The sequence below is a fragment of the Rutidosis leptorrhynchoides genome, chromosome 4, assembly GCF_046630445.1.
Source record: "Rutidosis leptorrhynchoides isolate AG116_Rl617_1_P2 chromosome 4, CSIRO_AGI_Rlap_v1, whole genome shotgun sequence".
NCBI lineage: Eukaryota > Viridiplantae > Streptophyta > Magnoliopsida > Asterales > Asteraceae > Rutidosis > Rutidosis leptorrhynchoides.
In genome coordinates, this window is record NC_092336.1 from 102,060,453 (window position 1) to 102,074,870 (window position 14,418).

Sequence of the window (14,418 nt, forward strand, 5' to 3'; positions counted from 1 at the left end):
AACTGAAAACGTTTTTTTTTTTTTGTACTTTTGCAACTAAATCAAATAAATATGATAATTTTGTTTTCCAAAACCAAATATATTTAAGAATCATTTTGTTAAAAGGTTAAAATAATGAAAATCGTTATATCATAAAACATTTTAGAAAAGTAGAATTATATATATTCATAATAGGTTTCAAGTTTTTAAATTACAGTCTGTTGGTGAAGCATGGGATAAAGTCCAAAGGTTAAATAAACGTATGAAATCATCTTAATAAAAAATGCCGAGTTATTTAACTTGTTGATATCCAACATCTAAGTTATTTACACTCCACGTTCTTATTTTCATATTAAATAAAATGAAAGTTAACATAGTTATCTTATCAAGGTCACGAGGAAAATATTATAAAACATGCCTTGGAAATTAAACAGGAATTTCCACTAACCCTTGTCTAGTTCCTGTTAATTGACACATTTGTTCTTACTTATAAATCACTTTATCATTTTCTGAATGTTGTCAAAAAGAATAGATTTCTTAAATCACAGTGGACCTCATAACATAGGCCCGTAATCATATCATAATGTATCTGATAATTCAATCATTTGATATTATTTCTTAATTCTGTCGATAAATATATCGAAACAAATACGTTCATGTAAAGTATCATATATCTAATACTTTGTTAATGTTTTCAGTTAATATTATATATTATATATACATATCTATATACACATAATTATTCGTGAATCGTCGAACATGGTCAAAGGGTAATTGATTACATGAATGTAGTTCCAAACTTTTTGAGATTCAACATTACAAATTCTGCTTATCGTGTCGGAAACATATAAAGGTTAAGTTTAAATTTGGTCGGAAATTTCCGGGTCGTCACATGTATACACTGGGTCGTGGATTGATTCAAGATAATATATATCGATTTATTTCTGTACATCTAACTGTGGACAACTAGAGGAGGAACCAGAAGAAGAAGAGGTTTCGAAGGAAGAAATATTGATACCTATAGTAAATCGATTAAATAAAAGAAAATCCTCAACCAACGGACCAAAGTTAATAATGGTCAATGGTGTTTCCGCTGAGGAAGCAAAATATTGAGAAGATTACCAATTTTCCAATGAATCGGATCCCGATGAGGATTCCGATGATGTTATAGAAATTACCTCGACCCAATTTAATAAAGCGAAAGAAAATAATAAGGGAAAAGGTATAAAAATAGAGAAACCCGATTCCAATCCCGATGAACTTTATATGTATCGACAACATCCGTATTTCCTAAAATGTAACAATGACCCGGGAACCTCTAAACCACCAGGTTTTTCTAAACCATTATGGAAAACGACGGCTCGTATTAGAGGAACACCATATATTCCTAGAAAATTAGGAAAACGAACCAAGTTCGAAGAAGAAGAAACCAGTGATTCAGATTAGAGGGTTGTAATCATGTTGTGTATTATATGTATTGTAGTGTGCTTGTACTTTTATGTTCTATGTAAAAAAAACTGCTTGTATTGTTTGTTAATTATCTTTTATGAATCTAATCCTTATCTATTTTACAGTATAAAAACAAAATGGACGTTAAGGGTAGATAACCGAATATTTTAGAAGACCTACCAGAGGATATGATTGAGGAAATCTTGTCTAGAGTCGGTCAGAATTCATCAGCACATTTAGTTATGGTGAAATTAACTTGTGAAACATTTGAAAGACTTTCCAAAAATGCCTTAGTTTATAAAAGGCTTTCCTTTGATAGGTGGGGTATATCACATTGGGGAGACCGTAAGTTACGCCGTGTTTTCTTTAATGCATTAAATGCAGGGAACCCAAATGCAATTTTACGCTACGGGTTAAGAACCTATTTTGACTCAACATATCCCAACATAGGATTTCGTGAATTAGAAAGAGCTTCTAACATGCAACATAAAGAAGCATGTTATGCTTACGGGTTAGTGATGTTCGCTTCTTACCAAAGTGAGAAAAAGAACATCGGATTGCAACTTTTAAATAAAACCTTCCCACAAGTGACGGATTCAGTAGTTGGGGTGAGAAACAAGGTTTTTAGATTATTACAGGGCTGTTGGACATTACGAAACCCTCGTCCTTCTGACGAAATTACAACATGCTGCCTAGCCAATGGTCATAACGGTTATTTTCCACAAGACCTAGGATGGGAAGTCGTCTTAGTAAAACCAGAATGCATGACTTGTTTCTGGACTTATGAATTACGTGTCTTAATTTCCTTTGCTGAACAACTTGCGTATTAACTAGATTTATCTTCAAAACTGTCCTGTATCATAGTGTACTATATTTCATGTTATATGTAATATAGCGAAGTTGTAAGTTTGAAGAATATTTGTATGTCATATATTATTATAATCAGTTTTTCATATGGAATTGTAGTAGTTGAATTGTATATTAGCTACTAAGTATGAACTTAACGGGTAGGTAGTACCCGAATTTAAACTTATAAAACGCTAATATGAAGAAAAAGCTTTTATAAATGAGTTCATATTATGCTACAAAATACTATTGACTACTCTTAATATTCTGTATGATTAACTCAATTTAGTTGGCTATTTTGAAGGAAATGGCACCGACTACTCGACACACCATGAATATGAGCGAAGAGGAATTTCGTACCTTTCTTGCTGCAAACATAGCCGCAGTACAGGCTGCGCTACATACCAACAATAACTCTGAATCTAGCAATGCAGCTAACGGTGCAAGAAATCGTGTAGGATGCTCCTACAAAGAATTCACTGCCTGCAAATCTTTGGCATTTGATGGAACCAAAGGACCAATTGGATTGAAACGATGGACCGAGAAAGTCGAATCGGTGTTTGCCCTAAGTAAGTGTACTGAAGAGGACAAAGTTAAGTACGCTATGCATACCTTCACAGGTACTGCGTTAATGTGGTGGAACACCTATCTTGAACAGGTAGGACAAAATGCTGCTTATGAACTACCGTGGTCGACATTCAAGCAATTGATGAACGAGCAGTACCGTCCTAGAAACGAAGTCAATAAACTCAAGGCAGAACTTAGAGAGTTACTAACACAAAGGTTCGACGTTACCACATATGAACGACGATTCACAGAGTTGTGACTATTGTGTCCGGGAGCTTTCGAAGATGAAGAAGAGAAGATCGACGCATTTGTAAAAGGGTTACCAGTAAGGATTCAAGAAGATGTGAGTTCACAAGAGCCCGCTTCTATATAGAAGGCAAGTCGAATGGCTCATAAACTCATAAATCAGATTCAGGGAAGAATTAAAGAGCAGGTGACCGAAGAAGCCAACACAAAATAACTCAAGAGGAAGTGGGAGGAAGACGGTGACAAGAGTCACCAGTACAACAACAACAACAATTACAACCACAATCGCAACAACTATCCCAACAACCGCAACAACAATCGCAACAATAACTGCAATCCTAACAATAACTACAACAAACATCCCAACAACAACAACAACAACTACAACAACCATTTCAACAACAATAACAATCCCAACAACAACCTCAATAACAACAAAGGCAACAAAAACCAAAAACAGCCATGTCATAGGTGTGAAGAAAATCATCAGGGGTTTTGCACGACATTTTGCAACAGGTATAAAAGAAATGGTCATAGCGCGACAAAGTGTGAGGTCTACGGACCAAAGTTTAACAGAACTAAAGGAACAAATAATGTCGGAACAAGTAATGCCGAAACGAATAGTGTCGGAGAAAGTAATACCAACGCTGTTTGTTATAAATGTGGAAAACCGGGCCACATTATTAGAAATTGCCCGAATCAGGGGAATACGAACGGGCAGGGCCGTGGAAGAGTTTTCAATATTAATGCGGCAGAAGCACAGGAAGACCTGGAGCTTGTTACGGGTACGTTTCTTATTGATGATAAATCTGCTTATGTTTTATTTGATTCGGGTGAGGATAGAAGCTATATGAGTAGAGAATTTTGTGCTAAATTAAGTTGCCCATTGACGCCTTTGGATAGTAAATTTTTACTTGAATTAGCAAACGGTAAATTAATTTCAGCAGATAATATATGTCGGGAGAGAGAAATTAAACTGGGTGATGAAATGTTTAAGATTGATTTAATACCAGTCGAGTTAGGGAGTTTTAATGTAATAATTGGCATGGACTGGTTGAAAAAGGTGAGAGCAGAGGTCGTTTGTTACAAAAATGCGATTCGCATTATGCGTGAAAAAGAAAAACATTTAATGGTGTACGGAGAAAAAAACAACGCGAAATTAAATCTTATTAGTAGTTTGAAGGCGCAAAAACTAATAAGAAAAGGTTGTTACGTCATTCTAGCACACATCGAGGAAGTTAAACCTGAAGAAAAGAACATCAGTGATGTTCCCGTCGCAAAAGAATTTCCTGATGTATTTTCAAAAGAATTACCGGGATTACCCCCACATCGATCCGTTGAATTTCAAATAGACCTTGTACCAGGAGCTGCACCAATAGCTCGTGCTCTATACAGACTCGCACCCAGTGAAATGAAAGAATTACAAAGTCAGTTACAGGAACTTTTAGAGCGTGGTTTCATTCGACCAAGCACATCACCATGGGGAGCTCCTGTTTTGTTTGTCAAGAAGAAAGATGGTACATTCAGGTTGTGCATCGACTACCGAGAGTTGAACAAACTTACCATCAAGAACCGCTACCCACTACCGAGAATCGACGACTTATTTGATCAACTACAAGGCTCGTCTGTTTATTCGAAAATCGATGTACGTTCTGGATATCATCAAATGCGGGTGAAGGAGGATGATATTCCAAATACTGCTTTTAGGATGCGTTACGGTCATTACGAGTTTATGGTTATGCCGTTTGGATTGACTAACACACCAGCTGTGTTCATGGACCTCATGAACCGAGTGTGTGGGCCATATCTTGACAAGTTTGTCATTGTTTTTATCGATGACATACTTATTTACTCGAAGAATGATCAAGAGCACGAAGAACATTTGAGAAAAGTGCTAGAGTTGCTGAGAAAAGAAAAACTGTACGCTAAGTTTTCAAAGTGTGCATTTTGATTAGAAGAAGTCAATTCCTCGGTCACATACTGAAAAAAGAAGGTATTCAGGTGGATCCAGCAAAGATTGAAACCGTTGAAAAGTGGGAAACCCCAAAAACTCCGAAACAGATATGTTAGTTTTTAGGACTAGCTGGTTACTACAGAAGGTTCATCCAAGACTTTTCCAGAATAGCAAAACCCTTGACTGCATTAACGCATAAAGGGAAGAAATATGAATGGAAGGATGAGCAGGAGAAAGCATTTCAATTGTTAAAGAAAAAGTTAACTACGGCACCTATATTGTCATTACCTGAAGGGAATGATGATGTTGTGATATATTGTGATGCCTCAAAGCAAGGTCTCGGTTGTGTATTAATGCAAACAATGAAAGTAATTGCTTATGCATCTAGACAATTGAAGATTCATGAACAGAATTATACGACGCCTGGTTTGGAATTAGGCGCAGTTGTTTTTGCATTAAAGACTTGGAGGCACTACATATATGGGGTCAAAAGTATTATATATACCGACCACAAAAGTCTTCAACACATATTTAATCAGAAAAAACTGAATATGAGGCAGCGTAGGTGGATTGAATTGTTGAATGATTACGACTTTGAGATTCGTTACCACCCAGGGAAGGCAAATGTGGTAGCCGACGACTTGAGCAGAAAGGACAGAGAACCCATTCGTGTAAAATCTATGAATATAATAATTCACACTAACCTTACTACTCAAATAAAGGAGGCGCAACAAGGAGTTTTAAAAGACGGAAACTTAAAGGATGAAATACCCAAAGGATCGGAGAAGCATCTTAATATTCGGGAAGACGGAACCCGGTATAGGGCTGAAAGAATTTGGGTACCAAAATTTGGAGATATGAGAGAAATGGTACTTAGAGAAGCTCGTAAAACCAGATACTCAATACATCCTGGAACGGGGAAGATGTACAAGGATCTCAAGAAATATTTTTGGTGGCCAGGTTTGAAAGCCGATATTGCTAAATACGTAGGGGAATGTTTGATGTGTTCTAAGGTCAAAGCGGAGCATCAGAAACCATCAGGTCTACTTGCCAAGGACCGCAAGTGGTTTTGATACTATTTGGGTAATAGTTGATCGTCTCACCAAATCAGCATACTTCCTGTCAATAAGAGAAGATGACAAGATGGAGAAGTTAGCACAACTATATTTGAAGGAAGTCGTCTCCAAACATGGAATACCAATCTCTATTATCTCTGATAGGAATGGCAGATTTATTTCAAGATTCTGGCAGACATTACAGCAAGCATTAAGAACTCGTCTAGACATGAGTACTGCATATCATCCACAAACTGATGGGCAGAGCGAAAGGACGATACAAACGATTGAAGACATGCTACGAGCATGTGTTATTGATTTTGGAAACAGTTGGGATCGACATCTACCGTTAGCAGAATTTTCCTACAATAACAGCTACCATTCAAGCATTAAGATGGCACCGTTTGAAGCACTTTATGGTAGAAAGTGCAGGTCTCCGATTTGTTGGAGTGAATTGGGGGATAGACATATTACGGGTCCGGAGATAATATAAGAAACTACCGAGAAGATCATCAAAATTCAACAACGGTTGAAAACCGCCCAAAGTCGACAAAAGAGCTACACCGACATTAAAAGAAAAGATATAGAATTTGAAATTGGAGAGATGGTCATGCTTAAGGTTGCACATTGGAAAGGCGTTGTTCGATTTGGTAAACGAGGGAAATTAAATCCAAGGTATATTGGACCATTCAAGATTATTGATCGTGTCGGACCAGTAGCTTACCGACTTGAGTTACCTCAACAACTCACGGCTGTACATAACACTTTCCACGTCTTGAATTTGAAGAAATGTTTTGCTAAAGAAGATCTCACTATTCCGTTAGACGAAATCCAAATCAATGAAAAACTTCAATTCATTGAAGAACCCGTCGAAATAATGGATCGTGAGGTTAAAAGACTTAAACAAAACAAGATACCAATTGTTAAGGTTCGATGGAATGCTCGTAGAAGACCCGAGTTCACCAGGGAACGAGAAGATCATATGAAGAAGAAATACCCGCACTTATTTCCAGAAGATACGTCAACACCTCCAACTGCTTAAAATTTCGGGACGGAATTTATTTAACGGGTAGGTACTGTAGTGACCCGAACTTTTCCATGTTTATATATATTAAATGAAATTGATATTTACATGATTAAGTATTTCCAATATGTTAAGCAATCAAACTTGTTAAGACTTGATTAATTGAAATAGGTTTCATATAGACAATTGACCACCCAAGTTGACCGGTGATTCACGAACGTTAAAACTTGTAAAAACTATATGATGACATATATATGATTATATATATAGTTAACATGATATTATGATAAGTAAGTATCTCATTAGGTATTTTAACAAAGAGTTATTTACATAAAATTGTATTTATTGAATTAAGAAACTCGAAACGATATATATAACGATTATCGTTATAACAACGTCTTACTAATTACACATGAATCATATTAAGATATTGTTACACTATGTTTAATCATGATAAATTATAATTAAACATGTCATTATGTATATTAACAATGAACTACATATGTAAAACAAGACTACTAACTTAAGAATTTCGAAACGAGACATATATGTAACGATTATCGTTGTAACAACATTTAACTGTATATATATCATACTAAGATATATTAATATATCATAATATCATGATAATGTAATAATTTAACATCTCTTTAGATATAATAAACAATGGGTTAACAACATTTAACAAGATCGTTAACCTAAAGGTTTCAAAACAACATTTACATGTAACGACTAACGATGACTTAACGACTCAGTTAAAATGTATATACATGTAGTGTTTTAATATGTATTCATACACTTTTGAAAGACTTTAAGACACTTATCAAAATACTTCTACTTAACAAAAATGCTTACAATTACATCGTCGTTCAGTTTCATCAACAATTCTACTCGTATGCACCCGTATTCGTACTCGTACAATACACAGCTTCTAAATGTATGTACTATTGGTATATACACTCCAATGATCAGCTCTTAGCAGCCCATGTGAGTCACCTAACACATGTGGGAACCATCATTTGGCAACTAGCATGAAATATCTCATAAAATTACAAAAATATTAGTAATCATTCATGACTTATTTACATGAAAACAAAATTACATATCCTTTATATCTAATCCATATACCAACGACCAAAAATACCTACAAACACTTTCATTCTTCAATTTTCTTCATCTAATTGATCTCTCTCAAGTTCCATCTTCAAGTTCTAAGTGTTCTTCATAAATTCTACAAGTTCTAGTTTCATAAAATCAAGAATACTTCCAAGTTTACTAGCTCACTTCCAATCTTGTAAAGTGATCATCCAACCTCAAGAAATCCTTGTTGTTTACAGTAAGATATCATTCTAAATCAAGGTAATACTCATATACAAACTTTGATTCAATTCCTATAACTATAACTATCTTAATTCGAGTGATAATCTTACTTGAACTTGTTTTCGTGTCATGATTCTACTTCAAGAACTTTCAAGCCATCCAAGATCCTTTGAAGCTAGATCATTTCTTGTCACTTCTAGTAGGTTTATCTACTAAACTTGAGGTAGTAATGATGTTCATAACATCATTCGATTCATACATATAAAACTATCTTATTCGAAGATTTGAACATGTAATCACTAGAACATAGTTTAGTTAATTCTAAATTTGTTCGCAAACAAAAGTTAATCCTTCTAACTTGACTTTTAAAATCAAATAAACACATGTTCTATATATATATATATATATATATATATATATATATATATATATATATATATATATATATATATATATATATATATATATATATATATATATATATATATATATATATATATATATATATATATATATATATATATATATATATATATATATATATATATATATATATATATATATATATATATATATATATATATGATATGCTAACTTAATTATTTAAAACCGAAAAACACGAAAAACATCGTAAAATCGGATATACGCCGTCGTAGTAACACCGCGGGCTGTTTTGGGTTAGTTAATTAAAAACTATGATAAACTTTGATAAAAGTTGTTCTTCTGGGAAAATGATTTTTCTTATGAACATGAAACTATATCCAAAAATCATGGTTAAACTCAAAGTGGAAGTATGTTTTCCAAAATGGTCATCTAGACGTCGTTCTTTCGACTGAAATGACTACCTTTACAAAAATGACTTGTAACTTATATTTCCGACTATAAAACTATACTTTTTATGTTTAGATTCATAAAATAGAGTTCAATATAAAACCATAGCAATTTGATTCACTCAAATCGGATTTAAAACGAAGAAGTTATGGGTAAAACAAGATTGGATATTTTTTGATTGTTTTAGCTACGGGAAATATTGTAATAATTCTATACAAATCATATCCTAGCTAACTTATATTTTATTATACATGTATTCTAATATATTATGTAATCTTGGGATACCATAGACACGTATGCAAATGTTTTGACATATCATATCGACCCATGTATATATATTATTTGTAACAACCATAGACACTCTATATGCAGTAATGTTGGAGTTAGCTATACAGGGTTGAGGTTGATTCCAAAAATATATATACTTTGAGTTGTGATCTAGCCTGAGACGTGTATACACTGGGTCGTGGTTTAATTCAAGATAATATATATCGATTTATTTCTGTACATCTAACTGTGGACAACTAGTTGTAAGTTACTAACGAGGACAGCTGACTTAATAAATTTAAAACAGTAAAACGTATTAATAATGTTGTAAATATATTTTGAACATACTTTGATATATATGTACATATTTGTTATAGGTTCGTGAATCGACCAGTGGCCAAGTCTTACTTCCCGACGAAGTAAAAATCTGTGAAAGTGAGTTATAGTCCCACTTTTAAAATCTAATATTTTTGGAATGAGAATACATGCAGTTTTATAAATGTTTTATGAAATAGACACAAGTAATTGAAACTACATTATATGGGTGAATGATCGAAGCTGAATATGCCCCTTTTGCTTGGTAGCCTAAGAATTAGTAAACCGATCTACTAATTGACGCGAATCCTAAAGATAGATCTATTGGGCCTAACGAACCCCATCCAAAGTACCGGATGCTTTAGTACTTCGAATTCGTTTTTATCATGTCCGAAGGATTTCCCGGAATGATAGGGGATATTCTTATATGCATCTTGTTAATGTCGGTTACCAGGTGTTCACCATATGAATGAATTTTATCTCTATGTATGGGATGTATATTGAAATATGAAATCTTGTAGTCTATTATTATAATTTGATAATATATAGGTTAAACCTATAACTCACCAACATTTTTGTTGACATTTTAAACATGTTTATTCTCAGGTGATTATTAAGAGCTTCTCCTGTTGCATACTAAAATAAGGACAAGATTTGGAGTCCATGCTTATATGATATTATGTAAAAACTGCATTCAAGAAACTTATTTTTGATGTAATATAGTCTTATTGTAAACCATTATGTAATGATCGTGTGTAAACGGTATATTTTAGATTATCATTATTTGATAATCTACGTAATGCTTTTTAAACCTTTATCGATAAAATAAAGGTTATGGTTGTTTTAAAAATGAATGCAGTCTTTGAAAAACGTCTCATATAGAGGTCAAAATCTTGCGACGAAATCAATTAATATGAAACGTTTATAATCAATATGAACGGGACATTTCACTACATATGTAAAAACAAGACTACTAACTTAATGATTTCGAAACGAGACATATATGTAACGATTATCGTTGTAACAATATTTAACTGTATATATATCATACTAAGATATACTAATATATCATAATATCATGATAATGTAATAATTTAACATCTCTTTAGATATAATAAGCAATGGGTTAACAACATTTAACAAGATCGTTAACCTAAAGATTTTAAAACAACACTTACATGTAACGACTAACAATGACTTAACGACTCAGTTAAAATGTATATACATGTAGTGTTTTAATATGTATTCATACACTTTTGAAAGACTTCAAGACACTTATCAAAGTACTTCTACTTAACAAAAATTCTTACAATTACATCCTCATTCATTTTCATCAACCATTCTACTCGTAGTCATTCAGTATTCGTATCTGTATTATACACAGCTTCTAGACGCACTTACTATGAGTATATACCAATAGGAACTAGCATGGGATTCCACTCTTGATTATGTCATGCATGACTAATCAAATTTAACTTCTACCATGAACTAGTCAACTAACTAGAACTCCTTTTAACCTCACTCACCACTCATCATTCACCACTCACCAATCAATCCATTTCACTTCCAATTCTCTTTCTAACTCTCTCTCAACACCTACACACACTTATGAACGAATTTTTCTAGTAAACTAATCATCATCTTCATCAAAAATTACTTCAAGAATTAAGCTATTATCATCATAGGAAGAACACTTCAAGAACACTTCAAAAATCCTTTCAAGTTTACTAGTTTACTTCCAGGCTTTCTAATCCATTCCAAGTAATCATCTAAGATCAAGAAATCTTTGTTATTTACAGTAGGTTATCTTTCTTATTCAAGATAATATTTATATTCAAACTTTGATTCGATTTCTATAACTATAAGCCATTTTAATTCGAGTAAAAATCTTACTTGAACTTGTTTTTGTGTCATGATCCTATTTCAAGAAATTTTAAGTCATCCAAGATCCTTTGAAGCTAGATCATTTCTTGTCACTTCCAGTAGGTTTACCTACTAAACTTGAGGTAGTAATGATGTTCATAACATCATTCGATTCATATATATATAACTATCTTATTCGAAGATTTAAACTTGTAATCACTAGAAGATAGTTTAGTATATTCTAAACTTGTTCGCAAACAAAGTTAATCCTTCTAACTTAATAGATTTAAACTTGGAAACACGAAGAACACCGTAAAACTGGATATACGCCGTCGTAGTAAAACCGGGGGTTGTTTTGGTTTGGATAATTATAAACTTTGATTTAAAAGCTATTCTTCTGGGAAAATGATTTTTCTTATGAACATGAAACTATATCCAAAAATCATGGTTAAACTCAAAGTGAAATTATGTTTTCCAAAATGGTCATCTAGACGTCGTTCTTTCGACTGAAATGACTACCTTTACAAAAATGACTTGTAACCTGTATTTTCGACTATAAACTTATACTTTTTCTGTTTAGATTCATAAACTTAAGTTCAATATGAAACCATAGCCACTTGAATCACTCAAAACGGATTTAAAACGAAGAAGTTATGGGTAAAACAAGATTGGATATTTTTTCTTGTAGCTACGTGAAAATTGGTAACAAATCTATATTAATCATATCCTAGCTAACTTATATTGTATTATACATGTATTCTAATATATTAGGTAATCTTGGGATACCATAGACACGAACACAATGTTTTGACATATCATATCGACCCATCTATATATATATTTAGGAACAACCATAGACACTCTATATGCAGTAATGTTGGAGTTAGCTATACAGGGTTGAGGTTGATTCCAAAATATTATATATACTTTGAGTTGTGATCTATCCTGAGGCTTGTATACACGAGGTCGTGGATTGATTCGAGATAATATATATTGCTTTATTTTCTGTACATCTAATTGTGGACAACTAGTTGTAGGTTACTAACGATGACAGTTGACTTAATAAACTTAAATAGCAAAACGTATTAAAAATGTTGTAAATATATTTTGAACATACTTTGATATATATGTACATATTTGTTATAGGTTCGTGAATCGACCAGTGGCCAAGTCTTACTTTCCGACGACGTAAAAATCTGTGAAAGTGAGTTATAGTCCCACTTTTAAAATCTAATATTTTGGGATGAGAATACATGCAGTTTTATAAATGTCTTACAAAATAGACACAAGTAAATGAAACTACATTCTATGGCTGGATTATTAAACCGAATATGCCCCTTTTTAGTCTGGTAATCTAAGAATTAGGGAACAGACACCCTAATTGACGCGAATCCTAAAGATAGATCTATTGGGCCCAACGAGCCCCATCCAAAGTACTGGATGCTTTAGTACTTCGAATTCATCATGTCCGAAGGGAGTCCCGGAATGATAGGGGATATTCTATATGCATCTTGTTAAGGTCGGTTACCAGGTGTTCACCATATGAATGATTTTTATCTCTATGTATGGGATGTATATTGAAATATGAAATCTTGTGGTCTATTATTATGATTTGATAAATATATAGGTTAAACCTATAACTCTCCAACATTTTTGTTGACGTTTAAAGCATGTTTATTCTCAGGTGATTATTAAGCGTTTCCGCTGTTGCATGCTAAAATATGGACAAGATTTGGTGTCAGCATGCTTGTATAATATTGTTTAAAACTGCATTCGATATTTACTTTATTGTAACCTATTAATATTGTAAACCAATATGTATTGGTAGTGTGTGAGTGTGATATTTTAGATTATCATTTTTGGATAATCTAGGTGGTGACTTTTTAACCTTGTCGATAAAATAAAGGTTATGGTTTGTTTTAAAAACGAATGCAGTCTTTGAAAAACGTCTCATATAGAGGACAAAACCTCGCAACGAAATCAATTAATATGGAACGTTTATAATCAATATGAACGGGATATTTCAGTTGGTATCCGAGCATTGGTCTTAGAGAACCAGAATTTTTGCATTAGTGTGTCTTACCGAGCGTTAGTCTTAGAGAACCAGAATTTTTGCATTAACCAGTATCATCACTCTAAGATTCCTACATCTTTCAAAGCTATACTTTGACTTCAAAACTGTGCTAGAATATCACTTTTATTCATAAAACACAGAAAGATATTCGAATCATTCAAGATTCACGACGATTGCATCATACGGGTATTGACGATGACAACCGACGTTCAAACCCTTCAAAATTCTTGAAAACACCTCAATTAAGGAACATTCGAGAAAATCAACCAATCTCACATTATCAACGAAAAGGAGAATTTACGCGTATAGCGATACACCTGGAAAACCCTTGAAACCTAAGTAAAGGTTAAAACGTAACCGTGCCAGATCCTTTGGCATTTATTAGCAAAAATAATCTTACGATCCCTTTTCAAAGTAACCAATTTTGTCACACCTCCAACAAGTCAACTCCGACTTCTCATTCAAAGTAGTCTTATTATAATCTCGATAGATACGCCATCATTACCAGGGAACCATTTATGTTCCACCACATCAGTAATAAACTTACCAACAACTTCACTGATCTTTGATTTTCCAAAAAATCATTATAGTTATCAAAACTCCATCATTTACTCATCTGCATATTGTA